The 20128-nt window shown below is 30.5% G+C and overlaps 1 non-coding gene across 1 annotated transcript; it reads left to right on the top strand.

Annotated features, from left to right (window-relative positions):
* The first annotated feature begins 18217 nt into the window (after positions 1-18217).
* TRNAK-CUU (transfer RNA lysine (anticodon CUU)) lies at positions 18218-18290 on the top strand. Its single transcript has one exon. It is a non-coding gene; the product is annotated as a tRNA-Lys (tRNA).
* The last annotated feature ends 1838 nt before the right edge of the window (positions 18291-20128 follow it).

Raw genomic sequence — 20128 nt, 5'->3', positions numbered from 1 at the left:
GTCTTCTTCGTGCGGGCTGCGGCAATAGTGAATATTATATTCAAATTATTCACAGGCTTAACTGGGGCCGTATATAGTACGATGGTGATGGGAGACAGGGTTTCGTGGTTGCGCGTGATTGATCTTTTATTATACCCGTCCTTGGGTACCTGCATTTGTATCCTGCTGCATCTATATTCTATAACAATAATCATAATAATAATATAATGTAATATATTAGGTTGACGGCACTTTGTTGTAGTTCATTTATCAGGATATTAAGAAAAAAACGATTTCGGCGAGATTTCGAAATAATATCCAACTATTCCACTATTTCCACGTTTATAATTTTATTTTTTAAATTTACGTTCGTATACTGCAATAACAATTTTTTTTTAAAGAATATATCTTGATTTCAAGTATATTCCATGATAATATGATATACCTACCGCATATATAAGTATAGTGATTGTAGAGACTTGAGTTGTACGCCATAATACGTACATGCTATTTTTAAAACGATGTAATTGGATAATATAATTATTAAGTTTAAGTAATAAAACGAAAATTAAAAGAAATAGTGAATTAACAAATAGTGTAGGTAATAATAAAAAGAAGAATACAAAATTCTATTTAAACCACCTAATAGGTAAATATATTATATATGTTAAACAGCAAGAAATCTTATCTTATCTTAATAAAATATAACAGTGCTGGGATTTCAATATGTATAGTGGAGGAGATTTTTTTCGTAATGTTATTATTTTTGTAGGCAGTCGCAGTTCGCTTTCACGTGGAATACAATATAAGGATGATGAAATAAAACGTCCAATTGCAATATTATATACATGTGTTTGGGACTAACGAAAAACGATTAAGTACTATTTAAAAACGCACTAAGTATTCTATACTTAATTCGTTATCATCTTAATCGATTTTGATATTTTATAAAGAGGCTTTTAAACGTTATACTTAAAACATAAATATATAAGTATAGGTTAGGTATACCTGATATCATTACACATTGTTTTGGCACACTATATTCTCACTATTAGAATAATATCATGTCTCTGCGCAGATCTCTCCGGGCGTTTCGATAAGTTTTGTATATACATTGGAAATTCTCTTTGCCTTGTGTGTAGCGAGAAAAAAAATTTATTTTTTATTTATAGCATATTTAAGGAGCCATATTATAATAATGGGTTACTACATTCCATAATGTTTTTGAATTTAAATTATTTTCCCGGCTTAATATTATTATTTAAATATTGTTTTAAAAACAATGTGCGTTGTTTTTTTATAATATAATAACGATAATAATATGCTGTTTGATGAATCGTTTTTAATGTGCGTTTTACGCATTTGTTTTCCGCTTGTAGTACGAGCTATAGGCAGGTTCGATTTTAAGATATTTAATCTTTAAATTTTTATTTACAACTGCATGCAAACAAATTGACGGATTATGAAAACATTGGCAAGAATTCTCTATTTATATCGCATAACACATACTATTATAGTATTATATTATTTATTGTAAGTAAATTATATTATTATTATTTTTATCTAAACACATTGTAATATTATTACTATGTAATAATATATGATGAATGTTTTTATAATATACTCAATAAAACATATTGCATCTTAGAATTCACTATTATAGGCACGATTGTGAATTGAATAAATTAATTACATTTAAAATGTGTATACATAGGTATTATTCCGTGTTGCTAGACAGCGGGGCGGGGATGTTTGATGTGTGTATTTGTACAATATAATATCATGATGGAAGAACATAAATAAAACATCGCAGTGCACGGGAAAAAAATAATAATTAAATATTACCGGCGGCGGCCCGTTCGTTTTTTATCTTATGTGCTACGAAGAGTTGTACGTTTTTTTATACGACGTTCGAACACGTCAAATACGTACCATGTTAGTGGGCACTAAACGAAGTGTGGTAAGATCGTCGAGTGTCTGATTATCTAGGGCATTTCGAAAAAGGTCGCAATTGTATTAGATTTTGGACAATCGTTATAGAGCCGAAAAACGCCCTGAAAATCTATTAGGTAATTATGACGTATGCAGTTATATGGGAAAAGGACGATAGAATCGCGCGGTCAGTTATATATGGCCTTAAAAAATGTTTTTTGTAAAAAACCATAATAAATTTACGTATAATTAAATCCAATTATATTTTATCTATAGCAACATGGTAGTGTTGGGATTGGTAAATTGGGTCGCAAATGACCATTACTCGGTAAATTGAGTCCCGGGGAAAAAAAGATTGTAGATCGCGGTTATTAATAAAAAGCAAAACAAAAATAAATTTCGTTCTTCGTTGTATTATATTATTGTATACTTACTTAATTTATGTTGATTAAAAATATCACAAATACAAATTAAACAAATAAATTTCATTATTATTATTCTATAAGGTAACAATTGAGCAAATACACCAGTAATGTTATAACCCGATTTGAGTTTATTAAATAAATATGAATGAAGTTTTTACAGACTATATAATACATAAGTGTAATAATGTCATTTTTTTTTTTTTTTGTAATAGGTATCTTTAATCAATACAAACGGAGTGTACAATAATATAATGACATTTATTTATATTGAGTACCTACATAATAAGTATAATAATAATTTAATATTTTTCAATTTATTTTATTAGTAGCCAGGAGCTACGATCTTTTTTTCGCGTGACCCAACTTATATAATGTCTGTTTTTTCCCCGGATTCAATTTACCGCTTTCAAAATGTACCAAACTTATCTCGAACCCAATTTACCTAGCGCCAGTAGTGTCGCGAATATTATCAAACAATAAAAAAGATTCTTATCGTTTAAATGATTGATTATTGATAAAGAAAATTGTGTGATACTATTCTGTATTTGAATTATTCCTCTTCATCTGAAAACTAAATAAAAATGTTTGCTATAGCAAATTATAAATGTTGATATTCATTTATCATCATGAACAATTATTTTGTGATTCGTTGAGTTGAAATAATGTCTAAATGAAATCCTAAAATATGCCCTTAATATTCAAAATAAAATGTTGTCTACAGAATTTCAGAATCGTTGTAGGCGATGAAACATATTTTGTTGTACAACCAATAACCAGTAAAAACACGAAAATGCATACAAATGTCGGCCATATAGTAACATCGTATTACTGCGACATCGTTTTCTTATTATAATCGCGCGACGCTTATTGTCGTAGTGCGTAAAATACAAAAAATCTCACAGAACAATATCACTCGGGTTTGCAGTTCACAATATGTCGACGGGTGAGTGGTGACTGAACAATGGTACCGTGGGTGGGGTCGAGAGGGTTCTACGACCTTAAGAACCACCCCGCGACCAAGTCGGACGGACCCGCAACCGCGGTATATTATATACGATGTCGTATTTTAATAATGTTACTCCCTGCAATACTGGCGTACACGTAACTATATACACCTATGCGTGTGATATAAGTAGGTGCTTATGACATTAAATTGTATGGTAAAGTTAACGTCTCTGGCAGCGTGTCACGGCGCATAACATTGTATTATTGTAACGTCTCGTGTTGTTTTATTTTTCGGTCGGTGTGTGTGCGCGGCAGCAGTCGATGAAAAACCGTAAACCATAATATTATTGTCGTGCCTAAATAATACTATACAGTTGTCGGAATAATCCTGTGGTACAGAGTAGGTATACATCTTACTGCAGCAGTGTATTACTACAACAGTATGTGTATATTATAGCTATAGTTGTATTATAGTTGTAGAAGTTTAGCGGTGCAGGCGGGAGCGCACAATCTGGCGAGACCACGTGTTCACGACGGGTCACGCGAGTTGGTGATGGGTGTACGGTTGGATGGGGGGGGGGGGGTGATCGGGCACAAATCACCGTGAAAAGGAGAGAGATCCACAGAGTGGGAAAAGGAAAAATACACACACACACACATAGTATATTATATATACACAGTATATATAAACACACAAGTGGTTTGGTTGTACGGGATCAAGGCCACTTTTACAACCCGGCCACAACTCGATCCTAATTATACACACACACACACACACTATTACTATAACTATTACTACTACTACTACAACTACTACTACTACTATTACTATTATTACTACTACTACTATTACTATTACTATTACTACTACTACTACTATATGTATATTATGCCTCCTATCTTTCTCCCCACACCTCAACCAGCCTGTTCTCTGTTGGGTTTCTTTTTTCTTCTATATAATATATATGAGTATTGAGTATGTGTGTGTGTGTGTGTGTGTATAATATGTATTTATTTTTTTTTGTCTCTAATGACCCTCGTTCGTGTGGACACAAAAGAAACGTATATATAAAGACGACGGACTAGGCGGTGGTAGGAGAAAAGAGCGAGAAACGCTTACACATAACACACTATATACACTCACACACACACACGTATATATATATATATATATGAAATATAACTAAAAATATATATTATATATTATTATTATAGTTACGAACTGCATAGTGCCTATATAGTATATACACTTAGAACGCGCGCGCCAATTCGGGGTCAACAACAGTCCACTCTTTATGTTATATGCGTTGCTGCAGCGTCGTACTATACAGTATATTATAGTAATAATATATTCGTGGTAGGTATATAATGAGTACAACAATAATAATTATTATTAAAATGAAAAAAAGTGTCAAACGTTTTGAATCGGTCGTGTCCTGCAGCGTCAATATTTTCAGAAAAATAAAAAAATAAATATTATTTTACATTTTTTAAAAAAACATTAAAATCAATTAAAAATGAAATAATAGTAGTCCTTATCCCTGCGAATCTTAATATAAAACCAGAATTTTTATATCTCCATTATTTCGTGATATATTGCAATGGGTAAATGTTTGCGGGACACCCTGTATTGTCGGTCGGTTATACTTTTTCTCAATATTTTTTTAGATGCAATTAATAGTGTAATAATATTTTACATGCAATTTCGAAATATATATTATATATAATATTATGTTTCCGTCGATCGTACTCACTATAAGTATATTTATGTGTGATTAAATGTTAATAATTAAAAAAATAAAAATAAAACAGTAGATCAAATTCATAACAGATTTATTTCGATAACAATAAAATATTATATACAGCTCAATAATCGGCAAACAACATCAAGATAAAATAATAATTGATCAACGATTATCGGGATCTCTGCACTCTTCGTATACCACTGCTCAGTGTGGCTGTCAGTTCATGGTGCGCTTGGTCAGTCCTGCAGGATGCAGGACTATAATATAATATAATATACGCATGACCAACGCATTATTTATCCGCACGAACACGTAACTTGCGTATAATTCTACGTACACACATAAGCGTGTGTTATACGTATAACTTGAAATGGGATTTGATGAACAGCACGTACAATCGATTTTGGTGAAACGTTATTGGTGTTGACAGATTATATTATTGTAGTGGTCTGTGTACCTACTTGTGCAGGTCTCTTCATGTTCCGGCCAATCGATTTACCATATATATATATACATATATACATACACACGATACATATTTGATTGTTTGAGTTACATTTCTGTTTAGCCGATCGGGAGAAGGGGTTATTATTATTATACATTATTATTACGTGTCCGTCCGCCGAACATGTGTCAGTTCTGAGTGACCTGTTCTTGTCCAGCTCTACATACTATATATATATTTTTTTTTTTTTCATATCATTTTAACGACAACTTCAGATTCAATTTATTTTCTTTAACGCACGTCTTTATAATAATAATATCTCGTTTATAGATTAGTATAATTTATATAGTATACGCTAAACTATTATATTAACGTGGGCCTGTACGATGGGACATTTAAAACGAAATTAGTTACGTTTCCATGTGTATACGCTGCACGAAACGAGTCGATGTGTCGCTTTAAAATTATTATAAACCGTTAATGCGCAGTCAAAAAATAATACATCATCGCCAACATTACTATTGCCACGCATGTGTCATGCATCTCATAATATAATAATAATATTATACGATGGTTAGGAAACGTTCATCGGCGGTAATACGATTAATTTTACAGCAGGTCTAAAAGAGAAAGTATTAGTCATTGTGTATCCAAATCGAGATAGGACGGTTTACACCTCTGCAGTGCAAATCACTTCATGCTTTTATAACTATATAGGTATACGTTTTAAACAATAACAATGTATTTTATTTTATTTAACGGGCCAGTATACATTTTAATATTCCTGTGCAGACACTTACAGATATTTTGTCAAGTTAGGATCTTTTCTCTCGTTCTTTTTTTTTCGATCATTAGATGAGCTAAAAAAAATGTACGCACTGAAATTAAATCGAATTTAATGATTCGAAAATCTCTGTAAAACGTTACCTAGGTAAATATTATATGACTCCATCATTAGACAATATCATAATATGATAGATAATTCGTAGAAAAATATTGATTTCTATCACACTGGTGTGTTGAACAAAGTGCCAGTAATATATAATATTATAATAAATATATATTATTGCCAGCCTTGCACTCTTGTGGGTACCTTTTGAAAAATGGTTTATTATGATAAATAAATATTAAATTTTTTTGAAAATGTAAAAATAACATTCGAACAAGTGTAATGTTAAAATCTGTTGCAAGCTGCGCAGTTCAGGTATATTTAAAGTTTAGGTAGTTAGTAGAGTATACAATATAATAGACTCATATCTTGCGGGATCTTAATTTAAACTCACGATAAACTATAGTTAAATGTGATAACGATATTTTGTGTATCTAATCTTTTACGTGAAACTCTTGGCGAGTAATTTCGTAGGTTGCCAATTAAGTAAAATGTTTTCTCAATAAATTGTATTATATTATGTCCAATGCTGATGAGTGAACAGTTGAAAAAAAAGTATAATTTAACATGGTTATTGGTTAATAAGGAGGTGAATTCTTTTTATCCTCCCCCTAACCCTAACTTCACCTAAAAGGTATGTGGTAAATATCAACTATTTTTCGTAAACGATGAAATACCGCAAGAAAATCTTTCAAGAGGAAGTGTCGCAGTTTAATTTTATTTTATTCCTAAGTGTATACATCGCAATAGTAACTATTATATATTGCATTAGCTGCGAAGTCCGCACACTTACGATACAACGCTGTACAGACGTGCAGTGTCGAGATTGTCAACAATAACATTTAAGCCTAATGTGTGTCTACTAATTGTTGTGTGCGTATTATATTTTTTCAAGCCCTCGGGCATTTTCGTTAACACCTGTGTTGATGTCGACGCTTTAAAGTCATCGCACGACCAACGATTAACGCTTTGGATGGGATTTTTTAAATAATATTATAAAATAGTCGGATGACAGTGACTAGTGCCGAGAAGGATATTCTAGAAAATAATTATAATTTTTTGGATTTTAATTCAATGTGCATTTATTTGGAGTGTTCTAGGCAAGGCCAATACAGTCCAAGTAAATATTATGGTTTGTTTCATATTAAACGAAACTATTATTTTGCATTTTATTAGTTTTTTGTAATTTTTAACACATTATACGAGCTTTTAGTGTAAACATAGGAAATTCGGAACGTTAACTTATAGAAATATTGTATTCATAATATTTATACATTGATATTTTTTTAGGTATTTTTTATTCATGCCAAATGCCAAAAGTTATATTTATGAATCCGTTAACTTATTTACCTATTCGCATCGCGATTATCTGACGTTATGGTGTCTTTTACAGAAACTTAAGCAAATAATAACTAATTGGCTAGTTGCTGGAGTTACATATTGATCGCGATTATTTCGATTGTTTACGCACAATGCATTACTAGTTACTACCTGTAATATTAAAGTCGCTATAACTAATAAGTTCGGTATTTTTTTTTTTTTTGTATTATTGCAGTTAGTTTAATAAAGATAAAGAAGTGGTCAAAATGGTTAAAGTTAAACAATCATTTTCATCTCGCTTGCTAAAAAATGTGCATATTGGGGGACCCATGAGTTATATTATGAGGAGATTATTGAGTTTAAAAAGCATTTTTGGTTATATTTTCGGACATTCAGGGCCGTAGCCAGATCAAATTGTCAAGTCAGGTAATTGCAATTTTATGGGGTGGAGTTCTTGCCATGTATAGCTAAACAATTAAACTTGGCACTTTTAGGGGTATGGGGGGGATGTCCTCATTTGTTCCTCCGTGGATACGACTTTGTGGACGTTTTTGGTTATTTTTTGATAGTTTTCGGGGCATTAATTAAAATATAAATCTTGGCCTAAGTAATTGTTATGCATTTCGGAAAACCGACTGCAGCCATCATTACCTTCGCCGTGACTCAACCGCAGCACCTATATCACCGCCAGCCACTATGTCGGGTTTGCGTTCTTCAGCACACGATAATAATACCATAATAATAATATATACGCCGTTGATAATAACTTTGGACACTCACTTATGCACACCTAACCTATGTACACATAGGTGGTGAGCACCCGTCTAAAAACGCACACGTCATAGTAATAATAATATTATGTCCGTTCGTCTAAAAAACACACAACGTGAATTATTATAATAATCATGTGTAAACATCGCTGGGCTGTAGGTAAGGTACCTGCAGCTAGTATATATAATATAATACTATAGTGTGATCGATCAACTAATACCTAATAACAATGTTTATAAGAATCACGAGATCGTCGTAAAATCATATCGTAATATGGTAGTTATTCGGATACGCCAGAGAACCAATATATATATATATATATGTGTGTTATAATATGCACTGCTGCCGTCTATATTATATTATTACAATCATCGTAGTGTAATATAGAACCATCGCGCAGTACGATAAGGTATTATATTATTAAATAGTTGGTAGCCGTACACTATAAAAACAAATATAATAAAATATATTGTATAATGCAGTGTTATACGCTGCAGTAGACAGTAGTAGGTACATATATAGTTTTAGTTTTAGATTTTTTTTTTACTTTTCAATCGTATTATTATTATGCTCTGCGTCCGGAGATCGTGATACGAATACGAATCCGATGACCAGTATAAAATATAATCGTTTTACGACGACGAAGACGCGCGCGCGCGTGTGTGTGTGTTTTCTGCAATCCCGCCCACTATCGTATTATAAAATATAAAACCAACGGGTCTCCCCGTACCGGAGAACCATTTCGAAAACATGAAATAGCCACTATATAATGTATAATAATCACACTCAACGCACAATATATAATAATATAATATTATCAAATATTATTGTTATTTGTATAATATTATTATCATCGACTGGTGGCTTAGGTTTCACGCTTTTCCCTGACGTATATAATCATAATCACACTTCCGATGGACATCGTCTGCAGATCGTGTGTGTATATAGTTGTTTCTAATCAAATTGGTCCGTTTCGACATTTCCCACGGACGAAAATAATATTCATCTTATCTACATTATTATTATTTACACATATTGTGTAGCGAGTTGACCGTAGGTACCTACCATACACTACGATAATATTATAGGCATGTTTACAATGGAATTTTTTTTTTGGTATCCAAACAACACACACACATACGTACGTAATAATAGTGTGATTTATAAAACATTATCACACCATTTATGGACGCTGTGTAAATACAAAATGTAATAATATATAATATAGGAAGGTTGTAATATTTTTTTTCTCTCTCGCGGGCTTATTATAACAACAACATAATTTGGCGCGTTTTTGATACAAAATATTTTATTATATTATAATATGTGTACACTGTACAATATTGAAGAAACACGATTATTTGAGCATTAATGATATAGTATTTAAATATTTTTACAAGACGCTTAGCCTATATATAAATTGTTAAGTATAGTGAATTGATGCGTAGAAAATTAAACGTTTTTAGATCATTAGCACATCATATTGTTTAGATTATAGAACAATATTGAAACACAGTCTTGCGATAAGCGATTGTGAAATAAACAAAATAGGCATATATAGTACGCTAATTTGTATTGAAATACATTTAACACGGTAAATATGGCATATTATTACTATATAATTTTATATATGATATTATCATTAACTATAATATTATGCACACATAATAATTATTATTACAAAAATTAAAATTACTATATTTGTGTATAATAGTGTCAATGAATATTTATATGATTATCAGGTTTCGTCATTATCGTTTTAACATAATAATATTGTTTTTGTTTGTTCGCTATATTAATATTATTATTTTATAGGTTTATATTATAAATTGACAATTGTATTATGATCGATATCTGTCCCATATAATACAAGGTGATTCATATGAATTACAACACTAATTTTATCCAAAACCTTTAGCGTTTTGGAAATAAAACAGAAAAGTGATTTTCATTTTCCACCATTTATTTTTTAGGCGAAATCATGTCTATTTTAATTTTCCTCCAAATATTAAAATGATGAGCTTCGTTAATTTAATCGAATTTTTAACGTACGTACGTGAATTTTTACCCACCTTCTAAAAAAAAAAAATGTATTAGGGCGAGTTCCTTGACTGCGATTGAGCGAGTATGATATTATGATACAAAATATAAAAAAGAAAAAATTGTAGCGATTAAGATAAAATATTATCTTGCATATTAAATCAACCTAAACTTTTTAATTATGGCATTAATATAAGTTTACTCACACATAGGAAACGTAAGCTCGTTATGTCTATTGTTGGTATATAATTAGTTATTACTTACTTATTATGTATTAAATCTAAATCTTAAAATTCAAAACAATTTTACTATAAAACGAAACAAAACGAAACGTTACATTGCAATTGAATGTTATCAAAAGAGTTCGCCCACATACGCCCACAACGCTAAATTGCTCAAATATAAAAGAATTATTACAAACTCACCCAAAATGATATATTAAAATGTTATTATAATATATCTAGTATGCTAATTAAGTTATAACATTATAAATATTATAATTCTGATATTTACGTCGGCATATATTTTTTGTTATTCAGTCTAATGTAAAGCTGGTAAAGCTGGCATATAACCAGGTTAAAATTATAAAAGTAAAATTTTTCCTTTTCAACTTAACGCATTTTAGATTTAACTATATGTATACGACTACGCCTGATCACAATAATTAAGTATTTTAACGTCGATTGCAACTTGTTAATTGAAAAATAAAAAAGATATTTATTAGGACGGCATTAATTTAATCCACAATAATTATTGTATTACAAACGCAATATTAGTCTATTGTGGCCGAATCTCAGACACAACGAAATATTTGCTATTTTATAATAATGGAGGAAAATGGTCTGGATTTTTTTGGTAAGTTATTGTAGACTGAATATAGATGAGACTGGTCGAACCCTGCATAATCATCATTTTCAAAGGAAAATGGCTATGGTCACTATTTTGTACCACCCATCAATATGACATTATTCGGATGAAATACCTGATACTGGGTAGGTACGAATTTGTGCGGTGGCCGGTGACAAACAGGAAGTGCGTATATGGAGGGTTATGTAGGTCTATTCTGAGAACTGTCTTATTGTTATAATTTTTAAAATGCGATTTTATCATGTATCATCCTTTATTTCTTATTATACCTTCATAGGTGTGCGCACATGAAGTGTCCATACGTCCCTATACATATATTATAGTCCTTTCACTAAGGCCCTAAAATTATTATTGAAGATTAAAATGGATTTGTTAGTTTTCGAAATTTTTTTCTGTTGGTGGTATTCTGCAGGATTGGTACTTATATGTACTGATTGTAGTGAATTATATTATTACATAATGTACTTAGTGTTTCAAGCTTTACTTGAAATGAGTTCTACAAGTGTACAAATCGATTATCTAAAGCATTGTAAGACAAAATATGACGAATAATACAGTGATCCGGAACAAATAAATTTATTTCTCAAAAAAAGACCAACTATCGGTCCATGTTATGAATTGTTCATTGTAAATTTGAATAAATAATTTTTTATCTAATAAATGGTATGTTACCAATTATATTATTTATTTGAATAGGTACTTATATCGGTAATTTTATTTTGTATTTTATACAATAAAACTATGTTTACCACCCTATACTTTATAGTGACTAAATGCTATATTATACAATGTTTTTTTTATTAATTTATAATCATATAATGTTTATAATTATTATTTATTTATTTCAGCATAATTCATCTATAATTCAGAAATAACAGCAATAATAATAATCATAATAATAATAAGAGCTGATAATTATACCAAGTGAGCTAAGCTCGTATTTGGTATTGTTGTTAATTTCATTTGTATGAAATGATTCAAAAAATATCATTTCAAGAATACAATATGGTTCCATGTGACAATAATATAATTCCTATTTCATTTCAGATAATCTCATTATCTTGAAATGCCATTTAATGCAAATAACAATTCTAGATGTGTTTTTCCAATATAGTAAATATCTTCGTGTTACCAATTATTATGTATTTGTATTAGTAGGTCATTTTTTTATTGTTTTTTATACAAAACTATGTTTACCAACCTATAGATATCTTACTTTTATTTATACTATTTAGATAGAGTTTTTGATCAATTTTCACTGCAGATAAGATTGGTTAAAATTGGAAGAAAATTGTCTATATTTAACGATTTTCGAAATTCTTATGGACTCTAATTTATAATGTGCGCCTCCGGAATTAGGAGTCTGTACACGCCTATGTAATATACTAATATGTATATGTTATATTTATTATTTTATATAAACATAACCTAACCTAAGAATATTATGTTTTTTGTATTATATTAAGTAAAGACATGTAGACATATTATATATTATGATAATTTAGGTAGATATTTATAATAAATTTGTTGTAAACTATTTTTTGGATTATGGATTCTGCAGCAGTGGCGTATTTTGGGTGATTTCTCGGGGGGTGACAACATTTATTGAACCTCACAAACAAAATTTTTAGTATTATTTACTAATGTAAAAAGACATTGAATTAATTTTTTAACAAATTAATATGTTAGGAATTGACAAGAAGTTGTACATTTGATAAAAATAATATACTATAAAATAAGTGACAACACCGGGGACAACACTAATGTCCAATATATTAGGACTTTTTTTAAATGTCGGGGGGTGTCAAGACATGGAGGACACCCCCCCCCCCCCCCAAAAAAAAAAAAAAAAAAAAAAATACGCCACTGTTCTGGAGGGTATTTGATTGATTTTTAATGAGCGGAACACCAAGGAAATTAAATAAATTATCAGCTATTTACCAATGTGTAGGTAGGTATGGGTATTATTTGGAAAATCACCAATTAAAAAAACCTACTGCAGGAGTTGTAAATAATGTTCTTAACGCCGATCCGGTCGCCGCCAATGATTTACCCTAGAACATATATTAGTACTTATTATATACAATAATGAGGTGACAAATGGGTACCTGTAATATGTTTTATTTGTTTAAGTAATATACGCATTTATAAATTGTATAAAATTAAATTATATATCGATGAATACCATTAAATACACATTACATCGATATATAAACTATTAAATACATATTATACATATTACATCAATTTAATAAGTCATTAAATACATATTAAATCGATAACAAATCGAATATCACAGACGTTACATTATACTGATGATTGCTGAGATGCTATACAATATGTGATTTTTTTGGTCAAGATTAAAGCAGCAGAGCGAGCGTGTTCATAAAAACATAATATTATTTATTAAGGCGATGGGTACCATGGACCCCATAGTACCCCTTCGAAATTATTAAAAATAGATTAATAGTTTTATATTTTAAAATTTAAACACAGAAATTATAAGTGTTCAGTACGGCAGTATCCATATTGAAAAAATATTAGACCCTTAAAACTTAGTTACAGCCTTGGATTACCCACATAATATAATAATATATATAAGCAATATATGTATTATGGTTTTTCATAAATATATCTAAATAATGTAATATAACAATGTAACATAATTATATTGGCAATGTTGTCCTAAAAAAAAAAAAATTGTAGTATATTAAAATTTGAATCTATATTGAAAAAATAGATCTCTGCGAGTATTGTTCGAATTGTCAATAGCGTGAACAACTTGCGTATTGATATATTATATATTATACAGGTTGCAGATATAATTGCGAAGGAGGAGATGCATATATAATATACTGCACTTGATACAATTACCCGTATTATTGAATTATTATGCACCCGCAACGGAAATGTGCAACAAAAAATTGATATTATTATATTTCTATAGGTAACATTATTTCCATATTCAATAATATAATTATTATTAGATTACAATAACATAACAATACGCGTGTAGACATGCAGCAGTACAATAGGTAAATATTATTTTATTGTTATATATTACATAGACGAGGAAGTCCTTGAGGGGGGCTCCATTAATTTTATGATGTCGCGTCGTATGGCGTCTCAGTCGCAGTAACTTGGCCTACATGTCTAACGGCAAACGGTCGGTGTAGTGTAATAAACATAAACTGATAAGGTGCACCAGCCGTTATCAAAAGTGCAGTGCAGCGCAGCGGGCATTATGCAATCTCCTGCCCGCGAGTTTGTCCTTGATTTTGTAGTTTTTATTATTATTATTATTTAATACTTGACGTCGATTATTTCCAAGTGAAGATAACAAAGGCGCATATAACGAGTTTTTTTCTCCTCTTTAGTGCACGCATATAACATATATATAATATAATAATATATAATAAGCACGTCAATTTACTACTGCAGGTCACGTTGTTAAAACACAACTCTTTGTACATTGTAATGAAACCGTTAAAATGGGGACACTTAGCGAGCATCGTAAAAATTGACTAGTTCAACAAATCCTTCTTATTTCCATTTATGCGTGATTTATAATTTGGGATTTATTTATATACCTAGATGCTCATACCGTTTGTATCCGTATTTACCTATACTAGGTTCAAAGACCGAAGACCTAATTGTATAACACACTGAAACGGCCTGCTCGTGTGTCTTTATTAAGGGGCAATATTTAGGCAATATGCAATTTCTTTGTCGCCGCATTTGTGCGAATCTTCAATGATGATTTATGTGAGTGTGATTGTATGCGGGGCCGAGCTATGATCGCACACACTACATGTGCATACATATTAATAACGGCATAGCCGACTCAAAATGAAAAATGTTAATTTTTGCTCAAGAAAAGCTTTACGAGTAAAACTCGCAAACATCATAGCGTATACTGATTTGATAAATTTTTTTGTCATTTGAAAGAGGATAATTTTTTACAGGGCGCATTGAACTTCAATTTTTAATTATGCGTTATTTAAAACAATCATTATTAAAATAACAAAAGTTCATGAAAATTCGCTAAATTAAAAATCGTATTTTGTGGTTTAGAAGTCCAAAAATTCAAGTCTACAGCGCACTGTTATAGAAATGTTTCTTTACCAAAAAAAAAAAAATATTATTATTATCTAAATCGGGTCATTCTATGGGACATGAGTTTTTCCCGTGGAGCATGTTTTTGCCTAACCTAACCTTATGTCTTAAAGTGCGAATAATATACTTGCAAAAAAAAAAATTCATTTTTATTTGTACGTTATCCTGACACCACAACTTATACCTTTTTCCATGTTTTTGTAATCAATTTGCAACCATTCATAACTGAAAATTTAGAACCGGTAACCTAAGCCCGTCGCCGCAAAAATCTATTTCTTCAAACGGGTGCTGTCGTGACGTTACATCTGCAGCACCCGCACCTCTAAATAATATAGGTCATAATATAATATGTATAATATATCGGTAAATTATAATCTTCATGCGATTGTAATATGTATACTAGTACTCGTTAATCTTCGGCATCACTAATTCAATTTACACCGAATTCCGCAAACATATTTCTCGAGACTCGAGGAGTGTTCTGTTCATATTATCTTCGTTTTTTAACTTATTTTAGGCTGCTATTGTTATTTATAAGTATAGGATTGCATACGGTGGTATTTTGTTTTATATCACGAATAATATCGAATGTTTTTACGGAAATAAAAGCTACTTTTATGTATGTATAATTTATTTATTTATGAATATATAATACACATACAATTAATCTATGTTTGTAGCATATACATGTATATATTCTCAAAAACTATTCGACCGATTATTACAAAATGACAGAAATTGCACCGTTCTTAGATACAACAGGAAAATTTGATATATAGTTTGAATGCTATATGTACTCGTATAATCCAATCCACCACGGTAAAATTTGTTAACAAAGCATAAGGTATCCCGACAACAATTTGCCCGATTAGACTTACCTACAAGGCTATAATAGATTCAAAAACATATTATATATAATGCCTTATTTTATATTTATTCATTTTTTCCAGGTGAATACAATATATGAACACAAAATTATATATATATACATATTCCAATGCTTTATTTGACGACATTATCTACGTGCAGGATGCCATTTTATCTATCATTGAAAAGGGAAATAATTTGGTTCATAAATTTCAATGGTTTCGAGGGATCGCTAACGCGTTGTATTCATATAAGGCATTATAGTATATTGGATGGACTACGATTGTCACTTCCTATTTTGAACTGTAATATCTCTGCATTAGCCACCATCAGTAGCGTCGAGCACGTACACATCAGCCATCAGGTATAGTTCAATTGAACTGTTTTAAAAATCGAGTGGATAAAATAATGCTGTGTATACACCATAGTGTTTCTACCGACGTTTTAGTAAACACAGAAATTTAAAAAATTATAACTTGTATAATCTGCAGTTTTTACAGTTTTGAAGGAATGGGTGGGGGGGAATCAAACTATTTGAACTGCCGGTTTTAATTTTATTCAGCGTCGCCGGTCGCTTTTATAATATATTGTATCTACATAATAGCACTGGTATGTTGAATGTTGAGTGTTGGTACAATTGTACGTCTTCAAGTATACAGTATTTCAATTTTCAGTGAAGTATATTTGAAAAATACTAAAACAATCAAACATAGAACGTTTAACGCTCATTATAGCCTGCATGAAGTTTATCAAGTTTATTGAATCACTTTTACAAAATTATATAATAGGTGATTTGGTTAATATGTTCAACATGTTTTTTAGGCACTTAGAATACAACTGATGATTAGTCTGTTTTATTTATAAGTTGGTTTTGTAATAAAAAGTAAATAGGTAACTAGTTTGATGGTTTGAAAATAATGTAAAAAAGTTTGTGTACCTACCTATACAAAATGGGCATAATGTCAAATAGCCCGAGGTATGAAGGTAACTAATATATTTTAGGTATAATAGTCATATAGATATAATCTTTTTGTTTATGTTTATATAATGTTCATATACAACGGCAACAACTTACATCGTTAGTGTACCTGAACGATGATGATCGTGTGGTAATAGCGTTGTAAATTGCAGCCAATTTTTTGTCAAGACAATTATTATTGTATGTAGAAAACTATGATCTATCAACAAACTAATGACATTAAAAATAGATTAAAAATAATATGTAAACACGGTGACAATGACACTTTTGACCATACATTTTAGCCATACGATCCGGTATTACATGATTTCGCTAATGTTTCATTATTTTATAGAAAAATATTATTCTTCGTCATGTAATGATGTGCGTGTATGTAATGATGTTAGTTTTAATATGTATTCTTATCTTAAACTATGGGTAAAAATTAGAAAAAAATTATAGGCATCTACCTATAGGATCTATAGTTTTAAATAATTAAATTTAATAGTATAATACTAATTTAGTATTTTAGTATTACTAAAACTTACCAGAGTCGCTGAATAAGGTATAAACCGATTTCGATCGAGAAAAAGTGAAATATATATATATATATATATTACATACATGTTTTATATTGCACGTAGATCAAGGTTTAAGTGTATCAATAAAATAATGGTCAATCTCAATTCAGATAACTCTTGCTTTTGGTATATTATATTTTTGAAAGTGGTTCAGACTGACAATTGTCTAAACTGTCCTTATATCTAGATACCAAAATACCAAATACTCCTTATGAGATGTGATCTTTTTCTTTTACCTGTGCAATCGTTTCCAAGTACTATTTTATTATATTAATTTAAAGTTTTCTATCTCACAAAGGTTGTTTAAATAAACCTATATTGATCCTGAAATTCGACAGCCCGGCTAGCTCAGTCGGTAGAGCACGAGACTCTTAATCTCGGGGTCGTGGGTTCGAGCCCCACGTTGGGCGAACATTTTTTGCATTTTTATTACGTATAATATATTATTTAATTATTTAAACTTTTATCAATCTACTGATATATTATTTTTGTATTTTGTTACCCACCATCTTTTGTCGTTAAATAATGGACCAAACATAATAATGATGAAGGTTGAACATGACACATTATATTATAATATAGGTTAGGTATGTCGTCAAAGTTTGGTAGAATTAAGAAGATAAACTCGAAAAACGCTGCGAGTAATAATTTACTTCGCGAGACATGTAATGGTTCTATTCAGAGTTAAGTGATAATTGAACACATATTTTGCACGCGCGGTTTTTAGTTAAATGTTGAATTTATTTATATTTTGCCCGCAGGCCATAGTAAATTTAATAATTTAATATGCCTGATGATGAATGACCGGATTACAACTGCAGCAGTAACATTGTATAATAATATATATTACCACGATTTTATTGCGAGTTTCTCGCTGCAAAAGCATATTATCATTAAGTATCGATCAATTACATTTCGCTCATTTACATTCGGGACACCGTAGTATAACACGGTAGGTGCGATTTGAAAAGGTGTAAGATTAATAACATAATAATATCATGTACAGTTTGATGAATCGTTTGATACCTACGCAGCGTGCGATTTTATTGTTGTTTTTTTACCGAAAAAAAAATAATAATAAATATATCCATCGCGATGACCGTTATTAAACCGTATTAATATTCATAATATTTATAGCATACGTGTTTTAGATAATAATGTAAACGTATATATGTGTAGGTAAGTATTCACGTATACCTACGCACCGCAATACAATACACAAATACCCTAGCTGATGCGTTATGATATTTCAATGAGAAGTGATATTTTACATTCGTATAAAAACGTGCAATTTATTTTTAAATTAAAATGGAGAATAGTGCGCTGCTGCTGCAAAGGGACATGAGCGGCCAGACGGTTTTAATTGATCGCTCTGTATGACGATTATACATATATATATATACGCGACCACGTGAGTATAATAATATTAATATTATAATAAATGTCGTCGAAGCGGGTCGTTGAACTATTACAGTATAACATAATAATAGTATACACTGCTGCAGCAGAGCCCAGAGCAATAACAATCCTCGTATTTATATAGTCATTATAATAAAATATTGACTCACCGTGAATGCGTAGGTCCGTGTCATAAACACGGTTACAGATCGAAATTCGCGATGAAGTGCGGAATTAATACCAATATAATATATTAAAATATACATAAGGACGTGAAATTGGATTTTTGAATAACTAATTCGTACGATGAGCTTAAAGATCCTGCGTATAATATATACTACATAACATATTAATATGCGAAACACACAATGCAATAAATTAATATTATCTGTTTATGCCTTATTATAATTAGTGATAAGTATATAAATTGACAACTCTAGTGATGTTAGTATGCGGTATGTATGAAAATTATTTTGGTAGGCTCCTCCTAAATCTCAGCAAAATGTTGAATTTCTTGCTCTGACTTTATTATTGCGGGAGTTTTACGTTTCCGTCAAAACAAATATTTTCGTTTTTGTCAACCGTTTAATAGACTATCGTTTTCGCTTAAGTGAATAAAGGTTTTGATTTCGTTTCCGTCAAATCTAGGCGCCTTTGTAGGTATAGGTACAAATCGTGCTGTTTGGCACAATTCCATGCATAATTCAATTATTCTATAATTCAATGTTTTTAGTTCTGTATACCTGGTTTGGCTGGTTTACTGCAGCAATTTTGTACATTATCTTAGGTTAGGTTGGGTTTTACATTGTCTGTTTGTTTTTCGTATATTTAACTAGTTATATTTATATGC

The sequence above is a fragment of the Diuraphis noxia genome, unplaced genomic scaffold (assembly GCF_037042655.1).
Source record: "Diuraphis noxia isolate RWA-SAM2 unplaced genomic scaffold, SU_Dnox_SAM2 contig0005, whole genome shotgun sequence".
NCBI lineage: Eukaryota > Metazoa > Arthropoda > Insecta > Hemiptera > Aphididae > Diuraphis > Diuraphis noxia.
This window is presented reverse-complemented; position numbering and strand designations above follow the sequence as displayed.